Source organism: Anopheles gambiae, chromosome 3 (genome assembly GCF_943734735.2).
Source record: "Anopheles gambiae chromosome 3, idAnoGambNW_F1_1, whole genome shotgun sequence".
Taxonomy (NCBI): domain Eukaryota; kingdom Metazoa; phylum Arthropoda; class Insecta; order Diptera; family Culicidae; genus Anopheles; species Anopheles gambiae.
The window spans coordinates 6,142,627-6,156,375 of NC_064602.1; the positions used below are offsets into that span (position 1 = coordinate 6,142,627).

The window sequence follows — 13,749 nt, forward strand, 5'->3', positions numbered from 1 at the left end:
AACGTTTCACACCATAGCGGAACGTACATTTAAATTTAGATAAACTTGCAGAAAAAGGTTCCCCGCTTATGCACCCACAACGAACGCAACCACAAAGTGTGAGTGAGAACCTGCTGCTACGTGTTAAACAACAGTTTATTAAATAATGCCATAAACAACATCACATGTCGCAAGCTAATTTTGGTATCGTCTTTCCCTTTCAACCCCGTGTAACCACCCTGTTACCACCCCTTCATGGCTATTATTTTTACAAAAGCGATACACGCTTCTTCGTTTCTTCCTCCTAGCTGCCACACACGTGCCTAATCTGGCCATCGGAATCAGTTCCTAATCCGTGCGACAACCTGTTCGCAAAAAACAAAACCAAAACCAAACCGAGCCACTTTAATCCTTGTCAGTATGTCAAAAACCATTCAAGTTGCAAAAATAAAACTGGGCGGTTGTTGTGGTGCACAAAAAAACAAGCAGTCAAGGATTCGGGAAGGTTGAAGTGCCGAAACTTTTGCACAACCTGTCGACATTCGAACAACGCACCGGACAGGCGATGGAGAAAACTTCAAACCATCACACACACACACAGTGCTGACATTTTGAACTTTGCCATCGGAACGCTGAAAGGTTCGTCGCTTTTTCATGCGAGTCTTTTGTTTTGCGCTCTGGGCACTGCGGATTCTGCAGTGCGCTTGTGCAATCGCCGAACAGGATGCAGCTCGGATCGGGTCGAGAGGATGATAGGCGTGTGTAAGCACTCAAAAGCAGCCGTCATCGTTGCTGCGAGCAAACGATCTCACCGAGAAGCACATGGGGAGCTAATGAAGATATGCGTTTTGGTTTTTATCAACCGGCGTCGACAGCTATAAATCATTCCACGTCTCGGGAAGGAGATTCGGGCCTGGAGCGGGCACCGCTCCATCTCACAAACGTTTGACGTGGGGATGAAGTATCCCATATTTGGGGGCTGCCAGCTTAAGTGGCTGCTAACACTAGCAGGGAGGATGATATCAGGCAAAGCTTTTAACCGGCAGAGGAGCCTGGGACGGGTTTTGAACGGGGCAGTTGGAGAGAAATGTAATGAACACTAATCTGTCCGAGTCTGTTCGCTCATCGTAACCGAAGTTCAAGGGCAGCTAAAATCGAAACCGAAACGATCGTATCGGGGTTGGTAAGCTGATATTTCGAGTTGCTTACACCCAAACGCAAACCACGCAATATCGATCAGACTCACATTTCAGCTTTCATGGCATTGACCCATCCACGCTGTGTAGCCACCGGCAATACCAAAAACCATGCTGTTTGATGGATGAGATGAGGGGTGCACGCGTGCTTAACCCGAAACCTTTTTGCCCAACTGGTGCCCAACGAGCTAGCCTGTCTGTCCGCGGTGTCTTCGCAGCATGCTGAGTGTAAAACATAGCAAAAACAAAAAAATACATCACGAAACATACACACACACAGAGATGTGCGTTTGGTGACACAATTCCAACAACAAATGCGCACACACCCACGGACTGGGCCACCTTTTGCGTAAACAAAACCCCATGGCGCACCAGAAGAATTAGTCATTTCCTGCGCGGTTCGTCGTGTCTGAAATGCTTGCGCTATCATCGATATTGAGAAGGAGGGCAGAAGAAGAAGAAGAAAAAGAAGCGATCTCAAACAAAGCGTGTTATGTGATCTCGCCCGTCCGATCTAGCAAGCAGACACGAAAAGAGAGCAACGATTAAAGCAGAAAGCTCGCTCCGTGCTACTTTGGAGTGAGACGGCATACAGCATCCCCCTTCACTCCATCAACAATACAAGGGGAAAGAGGGGGAGTTGCAATTTTATGCTGCCGGTGTTCGATTGATCGAGATTTCACTTTCGGCGTCGACGTCGTTTGATCATCAATCTAGTCGGGCCGATTCAATATTTATTGTCTTGACCCATTTTCTTGCAGAGCGATCTCCACCGCTCCCGGAGGGGGAAAACACTGCCGACACGGCGCCACCGAGCGCAGTGAAAATGAAACACCGGAAGGGTAAGTGATTTATTTGCCCAAGCAGAACTGGGTCAGCCGGGCGGGAAAGTTGATGCTCATCCTATGATGAGTTTACCATGCTAATAAGCCACCGCCACAGGGTTCGTCGTCTGCTTCATCGGGGCTATAATTAAAGACTCGCGTCCTTTTGCCGAGCGTCAGCCAGTTTAGAGACGGAGGCAGGGTTTATTAATCACACCCATCTGTCGGCATAAATCTTGGTGTCCCTGGTTCTCCCTCTGCTCTGCTCTTCTCCAGCCACAACACATTTGCACAAAGCGTATGCCCTATAAACAAAATTCCAATGGGTTGTTTTTTTTGCCGGCGTCTCTAACGCACACACGATCGTAATCGTTGGTGTTGCTGTTGCTTTGATTAATCGATAAACATTAGTTGGCCGTAAGTTTTATGCCCGTTGGGTGCTAATTTTATTCTACACCGATATGGAAAGTTTCCAACGCCTTTTTTCTTTTGGTCAGCGGCACTCGGCTACTTAAGAATTCAATCGGTCAGCATAAACAAAATAAAAAAACATTTCGAACCTGTGCTGCTGCTTCTCGTCGTCTTCACAGACAGCGCTTCTTCAGGTGTCATAATTGATACAGTCCTTATTGGGAAGGTGGCCACAACGATGACACACACACACGTACGCTGGATTAACGCCGGCCAGACGGCAGCAGTGCCATTAAGATATTAAACTCGCGCGCTGCTCACGTACCTCGTTCAACACCCCCTCCCGAAGGAGGAGAAGGGCGTACGTGAGGGTACCACCACTTTGGTTTGGCAACATTTGACGTCGCCCAGAAACATTGTCGCCATCATTGCGGTGTTGGGTTTTGCTATTTTTAAAAACAATTTTACGGAAGCCGCAAACAAAGTCGCAACTTGAACAAATGTTTTCCCGCTGCCCGCAAAAGGAAGGCGGACGATTGGTAAGTGCCCCGTACACCACACCATGTTGATCCTCTTCCCATTGTGGGGTGAAGTGTGGACAGATGGGGGCTACGCACAAACAAAAAAAAATGGACCAGAAAGTATCATGAATCTAGCCTAAACGGTCCATCGGAGCGATCCAATGGGACGTGACAGGTCGTGTTTACTTTTCAGAACAGAAAAACGCAACAAAAACAAGGCAGAGTGAAACACACAGTGACAGATGTCAAAATGGAAGTGAGCAAACAGTAACGCTGCAATGATGTGACACAAATTCTGGTACTCCCTGGCTTTTTTCATTGTCCCCCCTTCCCAGTATTAGAAATCTTTAATTACACAGCAAAGAGAAGAAGAAGAAAAAAACCTACACCGAGCAATCCCTAGATCACTCTAGAGACCGCTCGTGTACCACCTTTCCTTCGCTGGTCGGGCCAAGTTTCCCAATTTGGCCACAAACTCCCACCCAACCGGATCCGTGTGCGAGCGCGCAACACACTAAGGAGAGAGAGAGGGCAGGCGACGAACCCCGGGCGAAAAATCTTGCCCTCACGTTCTACGCTGGTGCGCGCGGGCTTAGAAGAATTTACCACGGTCCATTGCGTCCTATTCTTGGGATCTCACCCTCAGCCCCTCAGCTATCGCTCCAGCACATCCCACACCGAGCGGTAGGCAAATGCTGTTGTGCTCTACCGTGTGCTACCGTGGTTATTCTGGAGCCTGAGCTATAGCTCCCTCTCAGTGAAAGAGTTTTATATTTCAACTTGGGGCAAATATTTACCTTTTTATCAAGATGATGCACCACCAGGCACCAAGATGGAACGATGGATCAGGCTACTTCGGCTTCGGTTCGTTTGGTACGGTCAATTTCAAATTTTCCGGTAGCAGCAGCCGCGGGGGCGAGTGTTTCCGGGATGTTCCGGCCAACCCTTCCTCCGGTTTGATGGGGGGGGGGCGAAATTTTCCACCCCTCGATATTTGGGGCTCACGCACGTCACGGAACGATACGCACACTAACCTCACAAACTAACACACACGAACACACGCACAGACACTTTGCTTTTCCGCTTGTAAGTAAATACCTTTTTTCCGGTTTTCGAATACGACTTCCAGCTGGCTGGCTGTGCGGGGTTTCAGCTCGAGTTGGCAAGAGATGTGTCTGTGGTGACTCTCTTCACGTCTCGATTCTGAGTTTGCTGTAGCAGTTGATTCGCGCCTACTTTGATTTATCGATTCCACTCACTCACTTCTTCGACTCACTTTGGGCGGGGAATACACACAGGCACACAAACCGTACCACACGCACACACACAATCTAATGCACACACAGACACAGAGTAGGCTAAGCTACAATAGCAACAACAACAACCACACCGGTGCGCTGGTTCCACACTGTTAAATAGTTGCCGTTTAATTGTACAAAAAGCTTGAACTCTTGAGCAGCAACGCCAACGTCCGGTCGGTGGCCCACCACCGGTGAATTAAGATGACAGATGGCGTACGAGGGTGTCCCGTCTTGTGGGCTGTTTTCTTCTTCACCTACGAGCTGGGTCCGCGGTGCGGTACACTTTCATCTAGTAACCTTGATCTGTTTTGGGGTTTTGTTGCCGCCACCCGGTGGTTGATTTGGTTTCGCGTCTTTTCCGTCACCTTTGCTCCAGAAACTGAGGCGCCAGGTGAGTACCAACAGGGTGTTTGGCTCGTTGACAAGGGCCTGGATTCCAGTGACTCCTCCACTCCAAACACGCCGGACACTCAAGATTTGAAGGCTCAAGTGAGGGGTCACTTTACACGTCTTCAGCTTCGTTTTCTGCGCAAGCAGCGCGTCGGGTTTAATGTGTGTGTGTGCTCTATTTACGGCGTGCCTTAAGCCGTGCGAATAATGAATACAGCAGACAGTTCGTGCGCACAGTTGGGCACGGTGCTTCTTGCCTTCTTCCTTTCCCGCGCAAACGTTGCGCCGGGTGAAAGAACTGTTACTTGCCCTCGAGTGATTCGCGAATATCGGCTGCTGCTGCTGCTTCGGCTGTTTCCCGGCCTCTTCCCAGTTAGGCTGTGCAGATAAAAGTCGGTGCAAAAAGAAGCGTATTTTTTTCTCTAGAGTGTCCACGTCCTTTGCAGTGGCCACCTGGTTGTGCCAGGAGAGCGCGTTGGACGTCTTAAACTTTGCAGGAGTGCGATTGTAAGCCACCTGGGCGAATATTAGTTTTGTAAGAAAGACAAACTCTTCGCGAGAGTATAACTTTTTGACTTGTTTTTTTTTTTTTGTCGTGCGTTTTGGGATGCACGTGCGATGGGCGCGACTTGTGCGCGAGCACTTTTCCTTCCTCTTCTTCGCTTTGCTTGCTTTGGCCGCGGCACAAATTCGCGGCACCAAACACTGCGGCGCGTTCCGAAGCACGTTTACGCACGGGAGACACGGCACAACCTGCCCTGACGTCTACGATTTCACGTCCGTTCGGGTTGCACGCCAACGCGATACTGAAGCTGCCCCGGGCCGGTTTCCGGGCTTCGCGCGAGCCGTCTCTTCTCGTGCGCGAGTGAGCGGGCGCGCGCGCGCCCGAGCGCGTTCGTTCGCTCGCGTCAAGAAAAAACAGAGCTTTGCAGCGGCCCTTGAGGGACGGTGAAGGTGCGGTGCGGCAGCCGGCCCAGGTGTGTGGCACTGCTGTGTGTTTCCTGCGCCAAGCGGGGAGACTGCATGCAACAGCAGCAGCAGCGTTCGACGACCGGACGGACGCATTCGACGGCAACGCTCTTGCGCTCTTCGTGGTCATGGACTCGGTGACTCGTGGGGCGTTCGCTCCGAGCGTCGATTGTGTCGATTGTGTGTGATTTTCTTTTCCCTGCGCATGTTGGGTAGGGGGTTTTGTTAGCGAGAGGTATGGATTTGTTGGGGCCGCCTCGGTACGATTGCCCATCTTGTGGTGGTGCGATTTTGTGAACAAGTATTGGAGTTGGTAGATATTATGGAGATATAATTTAATGAAGAAAAAGTATTTCTGGATGTTGTTGAAAGTCCATTACAAAGAAGTATTTAATTTGTCTTATGACTGTAATACCTCACAGGTATCTTCAGAGTTGTTGGAACGTGACCAAAACCACAAAAACGTTTCCACTCACTAGATCACAACGCAAGATCTTCCTCCAAGACTTTGCAGACCTCCAGGGAGATTGAATGGGTTATCTCTTCGGGGCAAAGAGCCCGATTTCACGTTCACTCTTTTGCAGCTGCCCGGATCGGATCGAGTCCTCGCAAGATCAACCGTGTTTCTGTTCCAGCCAGAACGTTGTTCAGCGGAGGCTCTAAGCCGGCCGTAAAAGCAGTCGCGACTAGAAAGCATACTCGTCCCGCTCGGCTTATGTTACAGCTTTCTTTCCCTTCGCCACCAGTTTACCAAAAAAAAACCCTCGCCAAAACGATGATGCTAAAAAACATCTCGATCCAAACGATCGTGAGCATACGCTTGGTGCCTTGGACCGAACCGGTTGCAGCGAAAGCCAGAACAGCGCTCCAAGAACGCACTCCAACAACTCAACAAAAACCTCCAAACCTCCAAATGGGAAGCTCGAAAAGCTCAAGCTTTACCAGGGTTTACCCCCAGATGCAGCTGGCCTGGCCATGCGTGGGAGAGAGGATAAGATAGTTCCCTTGTTCCCATTCCCATCCCCTCCCCCATTCTCGGCAACTCTTCCCCGGGCTTTGCGATAACTCTCGCTCGACCAAAGAATCCAAAGGCTTTTTAGCAAACAGCCATGAACCCATTGGCGTTGAAGGGTTCGCCTACACAAGCCAAGTTGAGGTTCATCGACGAGTTGTAAATCGAAACCGCGAGAAGGCAAAGAAGAGAGAGAGAGCGAGAGACAGACGCACAAGATCACCAGACGACAGTTACGACGACGTCGGCGTAAACACTTGCGTAAACGCTTCGAAAACGCATTTTCGATGCCATTCAATGGAGATGATGTGGGGGGAAAACACTGAGCTTCACTGCAGCACAACTGCAATCCTCTTGCAGCTATTGTGACAGGGCGTAGAACTTTTGTATGAATCAGTTGTATGCTCCTATGTCTTAAAAAAATAACAAAAAAGAAATAAGGATTTTAAGAGAAAATTGCTTTCGACAAGACCTTTCACAGTGTTTCGTGACTGCCGCATTAGGTCCATCAAACACACTGTCCAACTTTGGTCTTGGCGTGAAAATTGAAAAAACGACAACCTTTTTTGCTCGCCCTTCCCGGAGGTTAATGCATACTCAGCCCTTGTGTATATGGACCAAAACCATTTTCCTTATTATCCCGACGTGCCAGAAGATTAACTTACAGGCGGCGATGGGTTTACAATTTAACCTTCACACCTGGGCCCATTCCCCGTTTGCCAATTACCTTTACGGATAATTTTATTGCTCTGTTCTGTTCCTCTCTTTGTTGCACTAAGGTCTCTCTCTCTGTGTGTCTGAAGTACGCGTGATTTTTATTTACTTTCAATCAACAGCGAATAAAGGCAAGCGTATAAAACTGAGCCCGGGCTGAGCTTCGAACCAACCCCGCTACCGTTCTTGCCCACCTAAAGTGGCGCGACTGCATGCGCACTTAAAATGCCACAGTGCTGCCCCACACACTGTGCCGTGTTACATTTTTTCGGCAACAATTTTAGCTCCAGCCCCACAGAAGTGTTGCGTTAATTGTTAAGTAAGGTTAAGCGGCGTTAAAACCTTTCCCTTGCTATTCTTCGTTCCTCGGCTCCGTGGGTGAAGGTGTGAGGTAGCGAAAACATGGCCCCAAAACAAGGCGAAAATGCATCACAATTGCCTACGCCACCGTCCACTTATGGGGCTGGTCCCGACAGCCAAATGGACGGATTTACGATGACATGCCGCCCCAGCCCCATGATCCTGTCTGCGCCAATATTCGAGCAAAAGCCCACAGTGCTCCGTGGAGGATCTTCACCCGTGTGTGTGCAAGCAATTGTGCACGTACGGACGCTTTTTTTAATGGTCCCATCAAAAGCGTCCCACTAAAGCGGAGCTTATCTTGCGTCTCGCTGCCAGACTCACAAACACACAAAGATGAAGCCCGTGTGAAGACAACGACTCGTCTGGGCAGCAAAAGGTTGGACAAGATCTTTCCAACCGCTCCGATTGACGCGAACGCCCAGGAAGGCAGGCGATGATGGCAGGAGAAGTCGCGGCCACGGCAGAACCAACTGCCGCTGACTACGGGCGTTCGGGCGGTCGCGATTTTTTGAATGACCCTTTCTCGATCGTTCCCTTACCGAGCGAAGGTGCAACGAATCGAACGCAAACGCACTCGGTTTCAATTTTCAATCCCTCGCAAACGAATGAATCATAAATCATCTTTACCTTTCCGATTGTGGGACCGTTCCAGACGGTCGGCGAGCATGTGGAACGAACATGGCAAAGAGGCTCACAGACAGAAAGACACAGTGGTGTGCGCTTTCGCCCAGAGACAACAGCGCGCTTTTGACGATAAACGATGAACACGACGATGAGCTTCGACCATTTGGAGACTAATGAGGGATGCGGGAAGAAGCGGAATACCCAGATGGGTCGTCGACAAACCAATGCAACGCAATGCAATGCATCGGGAGAGACACACGTCGTCGTCATGAAAGTAAGCGAAGTATAATTTATAATACCATCACTGCCAACGATGCTTTACGATGCAAAGAGGGGCCCCAAGGGTACGCTGTCTAGTCGCTTCCTAGTTCTCCACTTCTCGCGTTCTAGATTGGCCAGAGCAAACAACAGATGGCCCAGCCAAGGGGTGTGCTTGTTCGCTGCCCAAACCGCGTAGGTGTCTGATCTGCACCGTAGTTGGTTGCTCCCCATCACCCCGGTGTCCGTACTAGTCCCATTCGATCGAATGGACACTTAATTTCAAGCTGCAATGTTCAATCATAATGTCGTACAGTTTATCTTCCCCCGACCGGGACGCAGCAGCGCCTAGCGCTTAGATTGATCGTTCCAGTTTATAGCCGTTTTGTGGTAGTAAGTAAATGAATCGACTCGTTGTGTGTGTGTATGTCTCGTTACTACGGAGCAGTGCAAAACGATAAGAAAGCCTTAATGCTACACTTTACTGTGCCTTCCATCAAGCTCTTCTTGCGATGAGGGAGGCGAGTTTTGCAATAAAAAAGATAATTAGCCCTATCGCAAATGAGCGGGCGATTAATTTCCTTCGGAAAACTGATGCACCATTAGATGTTTTGCATTTTTCCACTTCCCATATTCTAGTTTGTTTTTATGTCGTTAATCCGATTAGATTCCTGTTTATTTCGGGTTGGCATGAGCACTTTTTAAGTAGCGTTGAATCAGTTTCTTACTTTACAGCTTCTAATCATTTTGATGAAGTCTTTAGAGTTCTTGAGGTATTTTCAGATAACTGTGAGCTATACAATGAATTCCAAAATACATTTATCTATCTAAAACTCGGACAGACACAATATAAAAACTTCCTGTGGTAACTTCTCTTCGAACGACTTTAAGCGTCTCGATTTCCAATTGTCTGACTGTCCAAATATTTAACCTCCCAGTGACAGACAGAGATGAACCTCTTCAGCCTACACCAAAGTCTACCTCCTGGTTTATGCCATCCCTACTACCTCTACGAAGATTAACGAATCCAATCCGAAACGGTAATAAAGTAGCTCTCGCGCACACTCGTTGGAGAACCCAGCCCGTCCATCCGTCCGTCCGTCTGAGCCGCTCGTTGACTGCACTGCAATCAAACTGCATCAACGATGCACAACCCCGTGCGATGCACCCATTAAAATAAAAGCGAGACAACCCTGACGGCAGGCGAAACCAAAGCACAAGAAGAAGAGAAAGAAGAAGACGGGGGAAAAACCCCCTCTCCACAGCAACTAACGAACGGCGGTCGGAACAATGCTACATAAATCAAGGCACACCGAAGCCCATTTTGCAGACTGAAGACATTTGTTGGATCATCCCTCTTCGCGCGCGCGGCCATGAAATTGAACTCGCCACGATCGAAGCAAAGAGCAGCCGCAGCAACGAACGCTTCTGGTTCCTGGGAGCATCCTGCGCAAGCACAGTGCAAGCGACTTGTGATCTTGCGTAGCGGCGGAAGCCGCCCCAGCTTAATAGCTCCGGTAAATCCCCTTTTTTGGCCCCGTTCAGACCGACAACTCACCTCAAGACACCGACACCCAGCAAACGAACTCCCCATTCAGCACCAATCCGTTCCAGTTCCGAGCGGCCTAAGCCGCTGATCGATGCTGATCGACCGGATCGGATCGATTATTCATCGATGTCTGGTGGGATGTGCCGCTTCCTCTTCCAATCCATCTGGATCACCCACTGCTGCTGCTGCTGACTTCATTTTCAGCGCAAACCAAACCGATATCCGTTACAGTTTTATTAACTTGTTATAACGGCTCGAGACAGGGCATGGCAGCGGTGGGCCACCAATCGCCCCATCCCCGTCCCGTCACCACAAACGTGGCTGTGATGATGATCATGTTCACGGGCGCTTCGCACCGGAGCGAGCGTGTTTCTCTAACGACGAACCGTGTATCATGCGTGACCGCAGAGCGCGCCCCGCGACCCTTCTAAACCCCGTTTTGAGTAGGCACAAATATGGCACAGTGTACGGGGCCTAGCACCGTCGATCGCGATCCGTACGCGAGCCAACCATCCATATTCATTGCGATTAGCAGGCAGAGCGGCAGAGTTGTGTAGTTGGAGGAGAAAAAAAACGGTACAGCATACGGAGCGGATTGTTGTTCTGTAGCGAGTGCAGCAGCGGTCACTTGGGAATGGAGACTTCTGTCTGGATTGTAAGGAAGAGATATTGCGCTGTAGTTAACTGCTCTTGTAAGACGCTGCCAGGAGGACCTGCAGGTCATACCCAGAAAAGCAGAGGGAAAACAAGGGGCAACGAGATCGGGGTAACATGGTACAAGTAAATGAAGAGGAAACCGGGAGTTTAAAACAACCGATCAATTCAATGCTAATGGCAGGATCGTTGGATGGCTGGCTGTGCTATTCAGAGTGCAAAATAGTGCAACTCGGTGCCTTCCTGGGGGATGAACAAGACATTGGAGTTGGTGGACTTAAATAACACACAACTGTGACAACTTCCAATGCATCCACGAAGGGGCGTTATGAAGTTACAGCGACGCCCAGAATGATCTTGTAGAAGGGCGAATGGACAAACTTCCCAGATCATTAGTTCAATCCAGTAGCCATGCTCCCATAGTCAGATCAAGTACATCGTTCAATAAATTCTAACGCTTCCATTACGCAAACCCCCGGCTGATATTCATTCGACATTCTTTATAAGCCCTTGAATCGTGGCACATCTCATTTGAGTCCCACCGTTTTGTAAGCGTGTCCAATAGTCGGTTTAACTTTATCGCTCAATAAATAACCTTTGCCCTGGTGCGGCCGCCGTGCTTGTTGACATCGGCTAAGGCCACCACACACGCAGTGGGGCCACACATGGGCAAATTAGCATTTGCTACCGTTTTGAACAGTCGATAGGGATTACAGTCTATGGGCATGGGTACTCGAGAGAGTGTTAAGCACACACTCTAGTGCCGTTTGTGTCATCTGTATCGTACATTAAGTGTTGAGTAAGTAAAGGACACCTTGCCAAGGATGTTCAGTGCTTCCATTCGCTTTGAGGGTCAATTATGAAAGCTTTATAAAGATGAGAAGTTTATGATCTCATATCTTAAGGTTTGCTCTTTAGAATGACACATTAGATAACTTATTGTAAATGTTCATAAAAAACCTCCTTCTCCTTGATCTCCATTCACACAGCAGCATTCATCTCTAGCTTCCATCAATAGCTTCCACGAATAATTTTCCCTTTTTCTCTCACCAACATTTTCCATCGAACTGAGCAATGAACTATTTTCCAAGAATGCTCCACCATCGTGCATTCGTCCGAAGAAAAGTGTCTCCTTCCATCGTTCACCACATTCCCTTCTCGTTTATGCGGAAAATTCCACCTTCTCCATGTGGCTGCGGAACCAACTTTCGATACATCACACACACACGCCATCGATGACGGGGCGTCACATACTTTCAGGAGAAAAGGTGACCCGATTACTTTGGCAGCCTCCATTTTCCTATCATTCCACGGACAACATGCTGCCAATGAATTGCAGAACGATCGGTGTAGTTCACCTCTCTCCGTCATACGCAGTCTCATGCGCGAAAGTGCTGCAAGAATTAGCTTCCTTCTTCGCCTCATAACAACACACACACACAATCACTCCTCTACTAGCCAGCTACACGAAAGCATTTCCTCATACTCGCCGAACTGAACCCATTTTCCTCGCGCGCGCTTCCGCATCGCCGTTGGGAGGGAATTGGAGTTTAAATTTTTCCTTTCGCTCTCACGGCTGCATGCCCCAGCTTGATAGCTAGCGTGTACAACTGATTGTGCGTGTGTGTGTTTAGTTCACAACATCGCCAGCAGTTGTTGTACATAATTACTTAGACCCACTTCCGATCGGTGTGAGAGTGCTAACGCTGCTGCTGCTGCTACTGCTACTGCTGTTTTGTAATTAACCATTTCTTACGGTCCACCTATCATCATCATCATCGTCATCACGGTTTTTTTGCAGCGTGTGAAAGGTAAAACAAAACACCGTTTGACAGTTTTCGACACATTTCCGAACAGACAGGGAACATGGCAGCGCCGAGAAAAAGGTTCGTCACTTGTGATGAAGTCTTTTGTTTATTCCACTCGAAAATAAGCAAAAGCGGGCAGCCGGTTGGAAAGAAAAGCGTGTTTTAATTGTTCACAAAACCCCCCTCTTCTTCTTCTTCATTATTTTCACTCTGATTGTGTAGCTTTTAATACGCAAATGGCATGGAATGACTCATTACGACAGCTCGGCAAACAAGCGCGAGAACGTTCTGGATAGGGCCCAACAGAACCTTCCCTGCCCTGTCCCTTCAAAGGCATGTTCAAAGGAACCTTCTGGCAGCACGTTTCGCGTCTCCATCTGTGGGACTCTCTACAAAGATACGCACACACACACACACACCAAAAAAACAACTGTCTGAGCGCATCATTCCTCCGCATCATCTAAATCATGTCGAAACACTCGTCCCAAAACGGGCTAACTAACAAAAACAAGCTCCGTGTGCGTGTGCGTGTGTGTGTGTGTTGGCAGCTGGGGTCGATTGTTTGGCTTTTACCATAACCGTACCTTAACCCTGAAAAAGCAACACATGCAAAATCGGACCTCTTCCGGAAGATAAACAGAGGGCCTCCGCACAATGGGCCTCCGCCACGAACGCGCAATCATCATCCGCGGCATGGCCGGACCACTAGACCACTTGCGCGAGCGCGTTCGTTCGTTTGCGTGCCGTACCGATCGTCGGCTGTATGGTGGAGACTGTGGTGCGTGTATTGATTTACGAGTCAGCGCAATTGCATGTTGATCTGTTGGTCGGATACTTTGAACCGTTTCGGCCGAACAACTCGCGCACAGGATCAACTCCTGCGCGCGCGCGCACTATCAGGCTGCCGACAGACACTGGTTGCGTGTGTGTGTGTGTGTGTGTGTGCCGCCACTGCCACCACTGCCGCCTTATTAATCACACTGTAAGCGCATGCCAAAAAAGGCAAACGTTAGGTCATTAAAAACCTCGAAATTGATCGTTATGCACGATCACCATCGCTGATTATCATTCCGCATTCGACGACGACGACGATGACGACGGCAACGCTGACTGTTGCCGTGCAGTGGAGGGTTACGGGGGTCTCTCCCCGTACCAGTTGAACCCAACCAACCCGCT

At 49.2% G+C, this 13,749-nt stretch overlaps 1 protein-coding gene across 6 annotated transcripts in view; it reads right to left on the reverse strand.

Moving 5' to 3' along the window:
- Positions 1-13,749, reverse strand: part of LOC1277816 (mucin-2) — a 60,929-nt gene that overhangs the window by 38,233 nt on the left and 8,947 nt on the right. For 4 of the 6 annotated variants that reach the window (XR_009766441.1, XR_009766440.1, XM_061660675.1 and 1 more), the window contains exon 1: positions 3,729-5,436. The exons of 1 other annotated variant lie outside the window; for it this stretch is intronic. The gene's annotated coding sequence lies outside the window, so the exon portion shown is untranslated. Of the gene's footprint in view, positions 1-3,728; positions 5,437-13,749 lie in introns of those variants that run through there. One more of the 6 variants, XM_061660678.1, reaches the window with a different exon arrangement.